The sequence below is a fragment of the Corvus hawaiiensis genome, chromosome 10 (genome assembly GCF_020740725.1).
Source record: "Corvus hawaiiensis isolate bCorHaw1 chromosome 10, bCorHaw1.pri.cur, whole genome shotgun sequence".
Lineage (NCBI taxonomy): Eukaryota > Metazoa > Chordata > Aves > Passeriformes > Corvidae > Corvus > Corvus hawaiiensis.
In genome coordinates, this window is record NC_063222.1 from 1,249,911 (window position 1) to 1,266,655 (window position 16,745).

At 52.2% G+C, this 16,745-nt stretch overlaps 1 long non-coding RNA gene across 1 annotated transcript; it reads right to left on the reverse strand.

The window, feature by feature from the left end:
• Positions 1-779: 779 nt before the first annotated feature.
• Positions 780-16,326, reverse strand: LOC125331077. Its single transcript, XR_007205850.1, has 3 exons — positions 16,316-16,326; positions 8,274-8,275; positions 780-1,087 (listed from the first exon to the last, which is right to left on the reverse strand). It is a non-coding gene; the product is annotated as an uncharacterized LOC125331077 (long non-coding RNA).
• Between the last annotated feature and the right edge of the window lie 419 nt (positions 16,327-16,745).

The window sequence follows — 16,745 nt, forward strand, 5'->3', positions numbered from 1 at the left end:
TGCGGCCGCTCCCGGGCCAGCTCAAGCGGCGGGGGGGGCTGCGGGGGAGCAGGCTGCGGCAAGGAAGGCGTAAGAGGAGTAGGAGGTGGGGGGAGGGGAGGCGCGGGAGGCGACTCAGAGGCAAGAGCCTCAGGGGGTACTTGAACCGCAGCAAAGGTGGGGAGATTAGGTGGGCCAGAGAAAACAGAGGCACTGTGATCGCCGTAATGACGGTTCCGATCCTGAGCAATCTTAATTTTTTCTGCCGCTTTTTTCTCTGCCTGTACCATTAAAAGTTCATTGTGAACAACTCTCCATAGTTTAGAAATCTTTTTAGCTGGCTTATCATCATCTAAGACAAGATCCCAAAATTCATCCCCATACGCGTGCCACTGACTTAATTCATGAATGGAGTTGGGGTCAGTGAAAAAACTATAAGAGCGCGCATGCGTTAAAAGAACGGGGAGGACTTTGTCAACATCAATTCCTTTAAAGTTATGCTTAAACAAAAAAGCTTTAAAAAGCTCCTGTGCTGCTTGCCTTCCCATACTTACGGTACCGTTGCTAGCTCTCCAGGCTTCGGCAGCACGTATCGGCGAGCCCGCCTGTGCGGTCACTCGGGCGCGGAGGTGATAGGCACGACGCGGCTGGGCGCTGCGTTTTTGCCGTACGCAACCTCTTTCGCCGTCCCTCTAGCTGCAGGACCCGAACCCAACGCAACTCCCCGTCGCATAAGGGCAACTTCTCCTGTTTCGGGCGCCAGATGTCGGGTGGAGTCGCGGGAGACAAGCCTCACGGCATTGTGGTCAGCAAGTCTCGTTTATTGTAATAATCTACACATACTTATAGTACTACTAATTAGCTCATACATATTGCAAAAGCTGAGCTCCTTATTGATGGGAGCTATTCTATGAGATCTGCAAACGTAGCGGTCTTATTTTCTCTTCCATATGGTTTCTTTCAACTTACTTATCTGGACTCACATCCTGTTGTTTATACAACTCCTTGCACAAGGATTTAGTATCCTTGCCAAGTCTGCATCTTTATTAAGCCCGCTATGTCATCATGACCTTTGCTTTTTAGCCATTCTTCAGAAAGACTCTCAACACTGGAGCACACTCAGAAGGACGCGTCCAGCTAGAAGGCGTTCTTCAAGTACCCCCCCTCTTCCAAGCAGCCTTGAAACTGAGCACAACACACTGCGGCTCAGGAGGTTCCTTCTCAGATAGACGTGCCGTCACATTATGCACTCTCGCAGCTCCCTTGCCCACTTGCAGCAGCTGCTCCCAAAGAAAAAGGCTCCAGAAGTAAAAGCCACTGCTGGACTGCCCCTTCCCCTTGCCTCACGTCAAGCACCAGAAACTGTCCGCTGCACTCTCTATTTCCCTTCTCCGCCGCATGGCGAAGCATAAACGTAATCGCAATTGTTTCCAGGGGAAAGCTGGAAGAGAAATAGGTAGCAGCACAAGTAGCTGCAAGTTGGACTTTAAGTTTCGAGCTGCTAATGTGAATCCGAAAACAAGCGAGTGTCAGCCACGCTTCCTCTTGCAGCCTGTGCGATGCACACACCAGCACGGTGCTCTGCCTTCATTCTTATGCTCTTCGTAGCAGGTGGCGCTTTCCTTTTGCTGGAGACGAACCGTCGTCTACTTGTCGCTCAGAGAGCACGGTGCCGGCAGCCAAATGCTGCAGGCTGCTGCTTCTGCCAAAACACGCCTGGGCTCTGCAATTTCTCTCTAGCGCTGAAGTAGCGCCACATTCTGTTTGCTTTGTAGCCAGCATCTTTACGGAAAGCTTCTCGGCTACGTCTGGCACAGAGAACAGCTTTATTTTAACCGGCTTACACGGAGCTTGCCCCCGACGCGTGGGAACTTGTATTTGCAGCACATTCCAGTGGCAGTACTCTTTCCTTTACAGGCTGCACAGCGCCGGCAGATCGCGGTGCTCTCTGCACGTGCCTTCTCACTTCCAAGTAGCACCGCGCACATTAGAGCCTTGCAGGGAGAGAAGACGCGGATAGTCGTCTCACACAGAAGAACGTGGCAGGGCGAAAAGATGTTCTTCCTTTCTCCTGCTTCTTGCCCGAATTGTGTTGCAGTGTTGAAAGTCTTGGCCAGCGAAAAGCTAATCCAGCCAGTGTTTCTCTCCTGACGCATTTCGCTGAGCGAGAGCTACGCGGACAGTTTGGACTCTGTGAAGCAGCAAGAAAATGCTTGTCCGTCGAGCTGAGGAAAATCCGTGCACAGCGCACTGCGGCCGCGTGCAGTGTTGGCGCTGAAGAGCGGCAAAGCTCAAAGGCATCGCTGGGCTTCAGTTCTGTCCAGACCGCAGAAGGCGAAGAACGAAGCAGCTGAGCACCGGCTGCATGTACTCAGTGGAGCGAATTTCAAATGTCCAGCCAAGAGCTTCTTCACAAGCACATTCAGCTGACAATGCTCTGGCTGCTTCACAAAAGAAGGCGCAGCCGTTGCACTCCTGGACACAACCTGGTCAGAAGCAGGTTCTTACACCTTCAATGCTGCAGAGTCCATGCAGCTGGAGCACACCCAGAAGGACGCGTCCAGAAAGGAGGCGTTCTTCAAGTACCCCCTCTTCCAAGTAGCCTTGAAACTGAGCACAACACACTGCGGCTCGGCAGCTTTCTTCACAGATAGACATGCCGTCACATTCTTCACTCTCGCAGCTCCGTCGCCCACTTGCAGCAGCTGCTCCCAAAGAAAAAGGCTCCAGAAGTAAAAGCCTTTTACTGCTGGACTGCCCTTTCCCCTTGCCTCACGTCAAGCACCAGAAACTGTCCGCTGCACTATTTCCATTCTCCGTCGCATCTACCACTGTAATCTCTGCATCTCGAAGCATAAACCCCGGCCCAATTCTTTCCTGGGAAAGCTGGAAGAGAAATAGGTAGCAGCACAAGTAGCTGCAAGTTGAACTTTCTGTTTTCAACTGCTAATTCGAATCTGAAAAGAAGCGAGTGGCAGCCACGCTTCCTCTTGCAGCCTGCACACCAGCTCGGTGCTTCTGCCTTCATTCTTATGCTCTTCGTACCATTTCGTTCTTTTCATTCTGCCGGAGTCGAACCGTCGTCATCTTGTCGCACAGAGGGCACGCCGGCAGAGAAACGCTCCAGAGAAACGCTCCAGGTTGCTGATTCTTCCGAAACACACCTGGGCTCTGCACTTCCCTTCGCTGCCCTTGGTAGCACCACATTCTGTTTGCTTTGTAGCCCGAATGTAAAGGGAAAGATTCTCAGCTACGTCTGGCACAGAGAACAGCTGTAGTTCAACGGGCTTACCCGGCGCTTACCCCGACGCGTGGGAACTTGTATTTGCACCACATTCCGGGGGTAGTCTTCTTTCCTTTACAGGCTGCACAGCGCCGTCAGATCGCAGTGCTTCTCTGCACGTGCCTTCTCACTTCCAAGTAGCACCGCGCACATTAGAGCCTTGCAGGGAGCAAAGACGTGGATAGATGTGTGGCAGAGAAAATCGTGCAAAGACGAAAAGGTGTTCTTCTTTTGTCCTCCTCGTCGCCCAGATTGTGGTGCTGTGCTGAAAGCGTGGGTATTATTACCCCTTCTCGCAGTGAGACTATGTGCTGCGTTGGAACTGTTGGCCAGTGAAAGGCTAATCCAGCAAGTGCTTCTCTCCTGACACATTTCTCTGAGCGAGACCTTGTGCGGACAGTTGGGCTCTGCGAAGCAGAACGGCTGTAGTGTCACGTAGCGCTGAGGAAAATCCGCGCAAAGAGCACTGTGCATGCGTGCAGTACACACACTGAAGAGAGCCAAAGCTGAATGCTTCAGTTCTGTCCAGCGCCGGTAAGGGAGAAGAACGCAGCCCCAGGCCACTGGGCTGGTGTGTGCGATGACTATGAGCTTTGCCGCTCTTCTGCGTGTATACTGCACGCATCCACAGTGTGCAGTGCACGGATTTTCCTCAGCTCTCGCTCAGCAAAATGCATCAGGAGGGAAGCTCATGATGGATTAGCCTTTCACAGGCCAACAGTTCCAACGCAGCACCACAGTCTTATTGCGAGAAGGGGTAATAAAACACATGTATTGTCCCGGAACACTTCTCTGTGCGAGCCGTAGCCGAGAATCTTTCCCTTAAGATAAAGACCACCAGGCAGACAGAATGTTGTGCTACCTACCGCTAGAGAGAAATTGCATAGCCCGGGCGTGTTTCGGCAGAAGCAGCAGCCTGCAGCATTTGGCTGCCGGCACCGTGCTCTCTGGGCGACAAGTAGACGACGATTCGTCTCCAGCAAAACGAAAGCGCGACCTGCTACGAAGAGCATAAGAACGAAGGCAGAGCACCGAGTTGGTGTGTGCATCGCACAGGCTGCAAGAGGAAGCGTGGCTGACACTCGCTTGTTTTCGGATTCACATTAGCAGTCGGAAACTTGCAGCTACTTGTGCTGCTACCTATTTCTCTTCCAGCTTTCCCAGGAAAGAATTGTGCCGGGGTTTATGCTTCGAGATGCAGAGATTACAGTGGTAGATGCGGCGGAGAATGGAAATAGAGAGTGCAGCGGACAGTTTCTGGTGCTTGACGTGAGGCAAGGGGAAAGGGCAGTCCAGCAGTGGCTTTTACTTCTGGAGCCTTTTTCTTTGGGAGCAGCTGCTGCAAGTGGGCAAGGGAGCTGCGAGAGTGAAGAATGTGACGGCACGTCTATCTGAGAAGGAAGCTGCCGAGCCGCAGTGTGTTGTGCTCAGTTTCAAGGCTACTTGGAAGAGGGGGTACTTGAAGAACGCCTTCTAGCTGGACGCGTCCTTCTGAGTGTGCTCCAGCTGCATGGACTCTGCAGCATTGAAGGTGTAAGAACCTGCTTCTGACCAGGTAGTGTCCAGGAGTGCAACACAGCGCCTTCCTTTGTGAAGCAGCCAGAGCATTCTCAGCTGAATGTGCTTGTGAAGCAGCTCTTGGCTGGACATTTGAAATTCGCTCCACTGAGTACATGCAGCCGGTGCTCAGCTGCTTCGTTCTTCGCCTTCTGCGGTCTGGACAGAATTGAAGCCCAGCGATGACTTTTAGCCGTGCCGCTCTTCTGCGTGTGTACTGCACGCATCCACAGTGTGCTGTGCAAGGATTTTCCTCAGCTCTCGCTCAGCGAAATGCATCAGGAGAGAAACACTTGCTGGATTAGCTTTTCGCTGGCCAAGACTTTCAACACAGCACCACACTCTGGGCGACGAGGAGGACAAGAGAAGAACACTTTTTCGCCCTGCCACGTTCTTCTGTGCCGAGACGACTATCCGCGTCTTCTCTCCCTGCAAGGCTCTAATGTGCGCGGTGCTACTTGGAAGTGAGAAGGCACGTGCAGAGAGCACCGCGATCTGACGGCGCTGTGCTGCCTGTAAAGGAAAGAGGACTGCCACTGGAATGTGGTGCAAATACAAGTTCCCACGCGTCGGGGGCAAGCTCCGTGTAAGCCGGTTAAAATAAAGCTGTTCTCTGTGCCAGACGTAGCCGAGAAGCTTTCCGTAAAGATTCTGGCTACAAAGCAAACAGAATGTGGCGCTACTTCAGCGCTAGAGAGAAATTGCATAGCCCAGGCGTGTTTCGGCAGAAGCAGCAGCCTGCAGCATTTGGCTGCCGGCACCGTGCTCTCTGGGCGACAAGTAGACGACGCTTCGTCTCCAGCAAAACGAAGGCGCGACCTGCTACGAAGAGCATAAGAATGAAGGCAGAGCACCGAGCTGGTGTGTGCATCGCACAGGCTGCAAGAGGAAGCGTGGCTGACACTCGCTTGTTTTCGGATTCACATTAGCAGCTCGAAACTTAAAGTCCAACTTGCAGCTACTTGTGCTGCTACCTATTTCTCTTCCAGCTTTCCCCTGGAAACAATTGCGATTACGTTTATGCTTCGCCATGCGGCGGAGAAGGGAAATAGTGCAGCGGACAGTTTCTGGTGCTTGACGTGAGGCAAGGGGAAAGGGCAGTCCAGCAGTGGCTTTTCCTTCTGGAGCCTTTTTCTTTGGGAGCAGCTGCTGCAAGTGGGCAACGGCGCTGCGAGAGTGCATAATGTGACGGCACGTCTATCTGAGAAGGAACCTCCTGAGCCGCAGTGTGCTGTGCTCAGTTTCAAGGCTACTTGGAAGAGGGGGGTACTTGAAGAACGCCTCCTTTCTGGACGCGTCCTTCTGGGTGTGCTCCAGCTGCATGGACTCTGCAGCATTGAAGGTGTAAGAAACTGCTTCTGACCAGGTAGTGTCCAGGAGTGCAACACAGCGCCTTCCTTTGTGAAGCAGCCAGAGCATTCTCAGCTGAATCTGCTAGTGAAGAGGCTTTTGACTGGACATTTGAAATTCGCTCCACTGAGTACATGCAGCCGGTGCTCAGCTGCTTCGTTCTTCGCCTTCTGCGGTCTGGACAGAACTGAAGCCCAGCGATGCCTTTGAGCTTTGCCGCTCTTCAGCGCCAACACTGCACGCGGCCACAGTGCGCTGTGCACGGATTTTCCTCAGCTCGACGGACAAGCATTTTCTTGCTGCTTCACAGAGTCCAAACTGTCCGCGTAGCTCTCGCTCAGCGAAATGCATCAGGAGAGAAACACTGGCTGGATTAGCTTTTCGCTGGCCAAGACTTTCAACACAGCACCACACTCTGGGCGACGAGGAGGACAAAAGAAGAACACCTTTTCGCCCTGCCACGTTCTTCTGTGCCGAGAAGACTATCCGCGTCTTCTCTCCCTGCAAGGCTCTAATGTGCGCGGTGCTACTTGGAAGTGAGAAGGCACGTGCAGAGAGCACCGCGATCTGACGGCGCTGTGCAGCCTGTAAAGGAAAGAGTACTGCCACTGGAATGTGCTGCAAATACAAGTTCCCACGCGTCGGGGGCATGCTCTGGGTAAGCCCGTTGAACTAAAGCTGTTCTCTGTGCCAGACGTAGCCGAGAATCTTTCCCTTTACATTTAGACCGAATGTGCTGCTGTATGTCGCTGAGAGGCAAAGTGCATAGCCCAGGCGTGTGTCGGCACAAGCAGTGGGCTGGAGCATTTCGCTGCCGGCACCGTGCTCTCTGGGCGAGAAGTAGACGACGCTTCGACTCCGGCAGAACGAAAGCGCCACATGGGTACTAAAGAGGCCGAACGAAGGCGCCGAGCACCGGGCTCGCGTCCGCAGCGTACAAACTGAGAAAGGAGCGTGGCTGGCGCTCGCCTGCCTGCCGAATTCACGTTAGCATTGAGAAGGAGGAAGTTCAACGACAGCTACTTGTGCTACTACTTATCCCTCTTCCAACCATCCCTGGGAACACTGGCGCTTACCTTTCGGCTCCGAGATGCTGAAAACACAGTGGTCGATGCCAAGGAGAGGGGAAGTAGAGAGTGCAGCGGGGAGTTGAAGTGGCTTTTACGTGAGGCAAGGGGAAGGTGCAGCCCAGCATTGGCTTTTCCTTCTAGTTCTTTTCTTCAGGAGAGCAGCTAGCAACCGAGCTGCGAGAGCCAACAATGGGATGGCACGTCTTGTCAGAGAAGCCACGGTCTACAGTGCTGTAGACTGCTGTGCACAGGTTTAATGCTGCTGTCACTACACGGTACTTTTGGAACGGCTTCTCTCCTGACTCTCCCATCTCTGTGAGCTCTAGCTGCTTGAACTTGGCCACACTGAAGGTGTGTGGACGTGATTGCGCTGCGAGTATCAAGTCTTCCAGAGACGAGGGATAGTCAACAAATGCTTTCTCACCTGGCCCATCTCTCAGTCCCAACTGTGGCTGGAAACGCTGCGCTGCAAGGGTGGACTTAGCCACTCTGAGAGAATGTGATGACGCTCTATAGACAGTTGCGAAGGAAAGTGCTGGTCACTGCAATATTTCGCCTAGTTTACAGACTTTAGAGGGACTATGAAGGCCAACGCCTTGTTCTAGCACTTGTTCTCTGCGTGCAGCTGCTGGATGTTTGGAAGGGCTTTGAGATCCGCGAGAGGTGGAGGGTAGGATGGTAGCTAGAGCTTGAAGGAAAGTGCGTCTCTCCAGGACCTCTGATGCAGTCCAGTGGGTGCGAGTTCCATGTTGAGCATGTTCAAGATGGCACAGAAAAGGTTCTGAAAGAAAGAGGCCGTGCTGGAACTGCCTTGACTTTTGCCGCTTCGAAACTGCACAGCCAACAATGAAAAGATTCCTCTTGCTTCCCCGCGACGCGCAGGATCACATTCTTTTGTGTCTCCAAGAAGCAGGATGCACAGCGGAGCTCTTCCACCAACTGCTCGCACACGACTGCGGCCGCGCCAGCGAAGCGCTTGGCTTTTTCCCCGGCACTGTCAGCGCTCATCGAAACAACCACACGATGGCGCTGACGACTTGCAAAAGAAGGCCAAGCACCTGGCGCTGCTCGAAACCGCCCCAAGGGCAGAGGCAAGTTGCAAACGTCCCTGCACTCCAATCAACAGCACATCAGGACAAAAAGATTTCCCTCATCTTCCCCTTCCAAGAGCAGACTCTTCTTTACACCACACTCCAAGAGCCAGACAAACCCCTTTGGCCCAAACAAATCTTTTCCCTCTCGCAGATTCTGCCTACCATCTTGAAACCATCTGGCAAAAACAGAGCTCAAAACAGTGCCGGCTGAGGAAGATCTTACTGCCTGCAACTTCAACTGCACCCCTCAAACTAGCAGCACACACGCTGTTCTCAGCACTTTCCTTCTCAGCTCTAGCTACCATCCTAAGCCTTCTCTCTCCTAGAGTCAGGATCCAAAGACAACGGCACCACGGACTGCTCACACACTAAAGGCATCAGGACAAAAGGCTCACAAGCTTGGCCTTTGCATTCCCACGGACAGCTCAACAGCTCCAACCCAGAGAGAGCTCTGCCTCTTGGGAAAAGCCTTTAAAATCCCTAAGAGCACCTACCTGATGTGCACATCCAAACCTGCTTTCCTTGCCTAAGAGAGCAACTACAAGCCCATCTCCAAAGAAACGGCATCCCCTCCTCCAAAATACAACACATCCAGCCACTGATCCACCTCCAGGATTGAATAGATCCAACAATTGCCCCTACACGCCCAGGGGCCAGAAGAGAAATGTCTTGCTGGACTATTCCTCCCCATGCTACCTTAACATCTGCTCCAGCAACACTGGCACTCCGAGTCTCTTGGCCTTGCCTTGCCTTCAGTACCTTGTCGAGTTCTTCTTAAGCTACCCTTGCTCTGCTTCCTTTGCCTACGTCTGCCTTGCCTCGCACTACCTACAACTTGCTGGCTTTGCTTTGCCCTGCTTACCACTCTTGCCCTTGCCTTCCATGCAGGCAAGGCGCTGCAAAGCAAGTGCAGGCAATTGTGGGCAAGTCAAGGGAGAGCTAAGCAAGGCCAGAGCAGTGAGGGGAAAGCAAATGGAGTGGTAGGCAAGAGAAGGCCCAGACGTTAGAGGCAAGGCTGGCCGTAGGAAGGAAAGTCCACTGATGGGTAGGCCAGGCAGAAACAAGAAGGGCTCGGCAAGCCAAGGCCCTGGAGGAAAGCAGTAGGCAGGTCAAGGGCGGGGCATGGACGTGCAAAGGAATGCAATGCTCCAGAGAGCTAGCAGGGCAAGGCAAGGAAACTGTTGTGTTGCCAAGGCAAGGCAAGGATAGGCAAGGCAGGTGAGAAGTACATTCGAGGACTGCTGGTACACAAAAGTGGCCAGGACCAACTGCTCTGTGTGGCCTTGCTTGGCGAGGCGAGGCAGGGCAATGAGGGTCCTAGAAGGAAAAGGAAAGGTGAGGCCAGACCTAGATGAATGTGAAAGGAAGTCAGGTGGGGGATGGGTGAGCAAGCCAATGCAAGGCAGGGGAGAAAAGGCAGGTTGAGGGAAGGCTACAGAGGGGGCAGCAAGGAAACGCAAGGCATGGGGAAGCATGTGAGGAGTGGGTGCTGCCAGCCGGCCGGGATGGCAGGGGCGGGGCCACTGCAAGTAGCATGGTGGGGATGTGGAGGGGGGTGTTAGTGTGCGGGAGGTGTGTGTGTGTGTGTGCAGCGGAGTGCAGGGTAAGTGCAGGTGTGCGTGTGCGCATAGGGGGGTTTTGTGCCAGGTGCTGTGCCAGGGGGAGCCGTCCCACCTCCAAGAAGGTGTGGGAGTGAAAGGAGTAACATGGATGTGTCTTTACAAAGAGACCGTGTGAATCCGTCCTTAGACAAGGCTAGGAATTTACTGGTAGGGGAGTAACAGAAGAAAGTGTTAGTTCTAGAAACTGTTACTAATCGACAGAGACTGTTGCTCAGCCAAGGCCGTGTTAAATTCCTGAACCTAGAGCAAGGCAACAAAGACTTAATAGCATTAGGAATAGTTTCGTTTTCTTCCTTTTCCATAGCAAGAGGGGGGTGCCTACTAGAGGGGAGCATAGAGTAGGCAGTTCCGGAAGTCTGTCATTCCCGAGTACCTCAGAGGGTGCTGTTGCCAGGAACTTAGCATAAAAAGGGGGCTGCGTCCCGCAATCAGTTGAGAGACTCCATGGCAAAAGCCCCATGGCCTCTCCCTGTAGTTGAAGAATGTTCCAGGACTCCTCTGTCTCCTTTTTGGTGGATGAAGAAATTCAGAAAGCAACACTTCTGCCAGAACTTTCCAAGATGCCTCCTTTGCTCCCAGCGACTCCATCACTGCCCGGGAAGCTGTCTTTTCTACCAGAGGAGTTCGAGATACAGTAAAAAGCCGTGTGGCAGAGAAAAAAGACAAGAATTGGTTTATAAGGGATGGCAAACAAGAGATACCAGAAGCTTTGGCCCTACCAATATTAAAAGAACTCCGTGAAGAGAGTCCTTGCACTTCCTGAGGATTGGCAGAAGCCTTCCTCATGCTGTATGTTGCTGGGGGTCTTTTTAGACTGGCAAAACGAGCTGTTGAAGGTTGCTTGATCTGTGCTAAAGCAAACAGCCAAGTTACAAAGTAACTTGCCAGGGGAGGGAGGCCTTGGGCTGCATGTCCCTTCCAAAGATGCCGGGTGGATTTTCCTGAGATGCCCCAAGTGGGAAGGCTTCATATCTTCTGCTAATGGTATGTCAGCTAGCAAGGTGGCCAGAGGCATTTCCAACTGCTTCAGCAACGACAGGATCAGTTATTAAGGCATCTTTGGAACAAATCATTCCAAGATACAGCATTGTAGAAGCAATAGACTCAGATAGGGGAGCTCATTTTACAGGAAAGATCCTTCAAGGGGTTTTGGCTTCTTTAGGAACACAATGGAACCTCCCTAGGCCCTGGCACCCCCAGAGCTCGGCTCGGGTAGAAAACAATGAATAGAGGAATAAACACCTTTTGAAGCTGGTAATAGAAACCAAGATGCCATGGCTAGGGCTTTGGACATTGGCTTTGGCGAGAATGAGAGCCCGACCCAGAAGAGAGATTCCGTTATCCCCCTTTCCGTCGTTGTTACGAATTACCCGGGTAAGTCTCAACCTAGTGGGGGAGTAGAGGTAAGTGATGTATATTTAAAACCATCTATGGCCAGGATACTGCTTCTTGTGAAACCCCTTCAACAGGAAGCTCAGCTGGCACAAGCCCCACCTTTGGACTTTGCTGCTTGTAACCTCCAACCAGGAGATTGAGTCCTAGTTAAGGAGTAGAAAGAAGCACCAGTGGCGGTGAAATGGCGTGGCCCATTCCAAGTGTCACTGACGACAGAAACAGCCATCAAGACAGCTGAACACAGGTGGACCCGTCACTCTCGGGTCAAGGTCTCTGAAGCCTCAGAGATTTGCACATCTCAGCTGGAGGAGAAGGCCGGGAGGCCGTGACTGACACTCTGCAGGAGTAGGCCGGAACAGTAGCCAGTGCTTCGACATCAGAGGAAGCCCTGCGTGCCTACCCACAGACCATCTGCTGAAATAGTCTCTATGGGCATCCCTCCTCTAGAATCTCCACTCACTGGGGTGCTAATACTTGCAGCCATTGTTTCACGTTAAGTAGTTTCTGTGTCGTCAATTGCCACAGGTGCTGCAGAAGACAACGGGAAAATTAGACTAGCTAATTAGATCACATTATTAAAACATTTTCCTTACTAGTTCTACTTTTATATGGTCAGCTAAGTTTAGGCCAGGAGTGGGAGAATCAATTTGCAGCCTTAGGAGAAGAAGTAGCAAAAGTTTTGAACCTTAGCAATTGCTGGCTCTGTGGAGGGCCAGGAGGATCTGAAGAGTGCCTATGGTTGGCTAGCCCAGCTGAACCTAAGTGGTGGCTCAACACCCGACATGAGGTCCATACTAGGACCAAAGGGCCAAAGAAGGAAGTCCATGGCTATAGGAGAAGGTTTCACGAAGGATGTCTGGACTTCAGGTGGCTCTCTTGAAAGCTGTTTCTTGCATAGGCGAAGTTACAGCAGTTCAGGGAGCGGGTATCCAGAGCCAGCCCTACAGCTGCCAGCTCCAGCTGTAGGCATACCTGAAGCCGCTTTCTGTTCAAGTTACAAAGCAGTCTAGACTTTTCTTTGCAGAGTATCTTAACACATAACAACCAATAAGCACCATACCCAATACCTTTACATTTGCCTATAGCCTATCATAGCTACTACCATCACCATATTCTAGTCATTATTATCCAATCACAAGAGTAAGTAAGTTACAATTTCAGCTTACAGTGGAGAATTCTTAGACCTTTCTTCTTCTTGCTACATCAACATTTCTTGTTTGCCTGCCATATCTTTCTTTTTGGTAAAGACACGTTTTCTATTGACTTATGCTCTTCTTGAGACTTACTTACTTGGTGAAAAACATGTCTTTGTTTGTAATCACATACCTTTGTCCTGCTCCTAAAAATCTCCTTCCAACTCATCTCCAACCTTTGCCTTCTCAGTTACTCAGCGATCACTGTTTCAGCAAAACATCTTTTATTCTATATCAAAACTTGCTTCCATTTCTACCTCATCTCCAGCTTCTACATTCACAGACCTTTCTGCCAAGCCGACATACCTGTGAAACTTTCTTACCAAACTTTCATCCTCGTCAACACATGGCCACTTCATTCTTCTCCAACAGGCACTTATTGCCTAAACAGGACAGGGCGGGTCTATGTAGGAAAAGGCGTTTGTCAATTGACTTTCCCTCTGGCTTTAAACAATTGGCTTTGGACCCACAATTGCCCTCCTTACAATTGTTCCAAATATCAAGACAAATGCAATCAAATAGCTGTTCAGCTCACTAATGGTAGCTGCGTAAGGTGTTCTTACCACACTTACCAAAAACATTTGGAAGCCTATAAAGCAATGGGGAGGGACAAGGGGTTTTTTTGACCACCTATTTTTAAGCTGTCCCCACAAAAATTCCACAAGTAGAAGACATGTTGTTTGTGATTATCAGTGGGAATGGCAACACCGGATTGGAACTCAAAGCCTTTTAGTGAGTTCTGCTCCAAATCCAACCAAACAGCTTGCAGATGTAAATGTAGATGGGAACCCTGTGTGGGAGCTTGGAAATGCAAATACTGTGACCCTTATGGTGGGGCAGCTATTGTTGGAGGACCGTTAGGCCCGGGAATCCTGCTGTATTTTGACCCGCCAATTGATGACCAAGGGTAGGAAGGCCCCTTTGCTAATGGAACACGGGCTTTGAAAGGACATTATTGGATTTGTGGCCAACATGCTTAGCTCAGGTTACCTCCAAACTGGTCAGGGATATAGTGTATATCTTAGACCATTGTTCTTTTTGCTACTACAAATTCAGGGAAATCGCTTAGGAATCAAAATCTGTGAGGATTTAATTAGAGAAAAGCAGTCAGCTGAGGCAGCCTTGGCTGCAGGGAGCACCCCAAAATGGGGAAAAGATGAATGGCCACCAGAACAAGTTACGCAACACGATGGACCAGCCCCTTGGAAACCTAAGGAATTAATCCCAGATGCCTGGGAACCCATTTATCATTTCAATGAGATAATTAGGTTACAAGCTGTCTCAGAAATAATTACCAACCAGCCAGCCACAGCTCTTGACCGTCTTGCTGAGCAACCCACTTCAATGAGGAAAGCGGTATTTTCAACATTGGATGGTATTACATTATCTGTTAGCAGAAGAAGGAGGAGTTTGTGGGAAATTCAATGACTCGAGCTGCTGTTTGCAAGCAGATGACAGCGGAAATGTGGTCAAACAAATAACAAAGGAAATAACCTCAGCTCATGGACCTGTCCAAGTGTTAAAAGGATGGTAATGGGACATGTTTTCCTGGCTAACTGGCCAGCTATGGGCTAAATTGTTACAGCAGGGATTACTGTAACACGCCTATATCAAACCAGGAATCCCGTGGAAAAGAAGTATATATGGACAGATTGGTGGTAGATGTTTCGGAGGTCTTTATTTCTCCAGCCGCATGGCCGGGGCTCTGCTCAGGAACTCCCCCAGTCACGGGACCCGAGGGTCCTTGGCCACACCGGGGAACACAAACCAACCAATGGGGAATGAAGCTGACCAGGGGCAGGGAAACCCCGTGTCTCTCGCCCAGGGCCCATCTCCCAGGGCTCCATGGCAGGGGGGGAGACCCCAACACTAAATGAATACCGTTTCTCCTCTTATATGCTATAGCAACTCTAATCTTTTGACCATGCGTGACACCATGCTGGGTGCAGCTCTTTCAGCAGGTGGTCAAGGGGATGCCGCTAGCAGCCATGCCTACCTGATCCAGAAAGGACTACAAAAGGACAGAAAAGGATGTCACTGCAAATAATAGCAGAAGCCAAGAAGGCTCAAGAAGAAAAAATTAAATCAATGGTAATTAAGGTTTGTAAAGACAAATACAGATCAAATAAAAAGAGGAGGGATTAAAAGGAAGGAGCTGGATGAGTCTTTACAAACAGACCGTGTGAATTGGCCTGTAGACAAGGCTAGGAATTTATGGGGAGTGAAGTAACAGAAGAAACTATTAGTTCTCTAGAACTGTTACTAATCATCAGAGACTGTTGATTAATCCAGGGCGTGTTAAATTCCTGAACCTAGAGCAAGGCAACAAAGACTTAATAGAATTAGGAATGGTTTCTTTTTCTTCCTTTTCGATGCCAAAAGGGGGGGTGCATATTAGAGGAGGGCATCGAGTAGGCAGTTCCGGAAGTCTGTATCTGCCGAATACCTCAGCCAGTGGGGAAAAGGAAGAGGGCCTTGTGGCCAGGAACTTGGCATAAAAAAGGGGCTGCATCCCGCAACCGTTTGACAGACCCCAGGGGAAAAGCCCCATGGACTCTCCCTGTCGTCGAAGAATGTTGCAGGACTCCTCTGTCTCCTTTTCGGACATAAACCTCAGGCATCGTGGATTAATTTTCCCTAACGGCAGCGACCTGCTGCGTGCTCTCCGTGCTCCTCCCCAGCCCCCCGGCAGGTGTAAAATAGTTCCCGGCGGCTCCCACCACGCGTTACAGACGGCTGCGCGGCCCCGGGGCTGCTCGCAGTGCTCCCCTGCTCCGCAAGGGCTGCCCGCGGGCTGCGGAGCCACCTCGCCACCGGCGCGGCCAGGGCCGGGGCCCTTCTCGACAGCAGCCGAGGGGCTGCGGAGCGGGCGGCTGCGGGACGATCAGCCATTTTATGCCGCGCGGTGCTGCCGCCTCCATCTAGTGCTCCATCGCGCCGCCGGCCGACCCCGCCTGGCGCGTTCACGCTCGGCCGCGCTCGCCGCCCGCCCAGCCTCGCCGGAAGCTCTCCGGCCCGGGCCGTGCCCCGGCTCCGCCTGCGGTTCGGCAGGGCCCGGCCGCACGCGTGCTGCGTGGCTCGGAGCACCCGCGTTGCGCCGCAGGCCACGGGGAAGGCGGGGCGGGGCGGGCCGGCGCCATCGTGGTAGCGCGAGGAGAGGAGCGCCCGGGCGGGGCGGCGAGTGGCGCGGCGGTGAGCGCTTCTGCTTCCTGTCGCTCGGCGGCCGCCCTCGGCAGGTGCCGTGTGACCCCGCGGAGCGGCGGGGCCGGCCGGGCGGTGCGCGGCGAGGCTTTCGGCCAGCGGCGGCCGCAGCGAGAGGCTGCTGGCACTGCCCGTGCCGGTGGAGAGAGCGGGGATCCGAGGCCGGCCTTCCTAGGGTAACGAGGGGCGACCGCCTTTGCCGCGCTGCCCTCCGTGCAGCACGTGGCCGATTCCGGTGAACCCGAGGTCTCCGCAGCGGCGCGGGCGGGAGGGAGTGGGGAGCGCGCTCGGTGCTCTGCCGGCCGCTCCCGCCCAGCGCTGCGCTCCGCCGAGGCGTTTTCCCGCCCGTCCTGGGGAGGACACAAGGGACACCAAAGTTGGAGCTTAGCTGTCAGGGGGAGCAACTTGCCTCCATTGGCGACGTCCTTTTCCCTCTGATTCAGCTACCTTGTAGTAGGTGCGATGGTGCTGAAGAAGGGTGGCGGCTTGGCACAGTTGCTGTCATAGGTGGTGCAAGAGCTCCACGCAAGGAGCTTTGAGTGGCATGTGTGAGGGTAGGAGGGTACGGCACCCACAGCTGAAGGCAGAAAAGGTCAGGGCATGTCATCAGCCGCAATCGTGCTAAGTTGTTCATCTTTGCAAACAGCTTGCCGAGTTGTTCCTTTTCTTAGGTAATGGGGGTTAGTATCAACCAGAACTGCATATGGTCAGTATTTGCAGAGAAGGTTATTTGGACTGTTGTTGAGGTGAGTGTAGCAGTTTCTATGGCATTTTGCAAAAAAGTGACAGGTCTCTCTGCGTTCCCCAATTCTTAACAAAAATGAAGTTAACAAAGCCCTGAAAAGAGGTTTTACAAAACTTGAGGGATTTTTTCCTACGAGTACTGTAGAGACAACCATAGTCACCTTGTCTTTCCAAAAGTGAAGGTTACATCTTTTTGTCCAAGAGCATCAAGTGCTTTTGGTCAGCGTTTGTGTGCAAGCATTAGCCTTGTTCTTGTT